Genomic DNA, 519 nt, shown 5'->3' with positions numbered 1-519 from the left:
CATTTGACAAAGAATTGATTGGAAGAAACGTTTCAAGCATGAATTCTCAAACTCACACATACCAAACATGAATACGAACCATTAAGCTATTCAATAGTTATTAAAAAGACATACACAATAACTGATTAACATGATAGTCTGATGTGTGGGTTACAAATACATACACAATACAGGATTAAAACATGATAGTCTGATGTGTGGGTTACATAAATGATATGGAGTTATGCATAGAAATGATTCGTTGCTCACCAGTCCTTTTAGTGTCATTTAGATGCATATTTACATGGAAATGCAGTTTCTGTGCCATTCTGTGGATGAGGACACGTTCTGTGAAGACCAGAGGTTAAAGAGGTCTGTAAGGAATCTCTGAAAGTCTGTTCTTTGTCTCCTAGGTGGGGGAGTCAATCCAAAGAGCTTGTGATTGCTATCACTGGTTACCATGTGATGGTCACGCTGTGCATCTCTTTTGACCACTAATCTTAATTACTTGCCCCAAAATTGACAATCTCCTTGGAATTG

General features: G+C 37.4%; 1 long non-coding RNA gene across 1 annotated transcript; it reads right to left on the bottom strand.

Moving 5' to 3' along the window:
* Positions 1-26: 26 nt before the first annotated feature.
* LOC107671505 (uncharacterized) lies at positions 27-231 on the bottom strand. The gene is made up of 2 exons (XR_001632208.1): positions 172-231; positions 27-121 (listed from the first exon to the last, which is right to left on the bottom strand). It is a non-coding gene; the product is annotated as an uncharacterized LOC107671505 (long non-coding RNA).
* Between the last annotated feature and the right edge of the window lie 288 nt (positions 232-519).

Source organism: Sinocyclocheilus anshuiensis, unplaced genomic scaffold (genome assembly GCF_001515605.1).
Source record: "Sinocyclocheilus anshuiensis isolate Anshui unplaced genomic scaffold, SAMN03320099.WGS_v1.1 scaffold5246, whole genome shotgun sequence".
Classification (NCBI taxonomy): domain Eukaryota; kingdom Metazoa; phylum Chordata; class Actinopteri; order Cypriniformes; family Cyprinidae; genus Sinocyclocheilus; species Sinocyclocheilus anshuiensis.
This window is presented reverse-complemented; position numbering and strand designations above follow the sequence as displayed.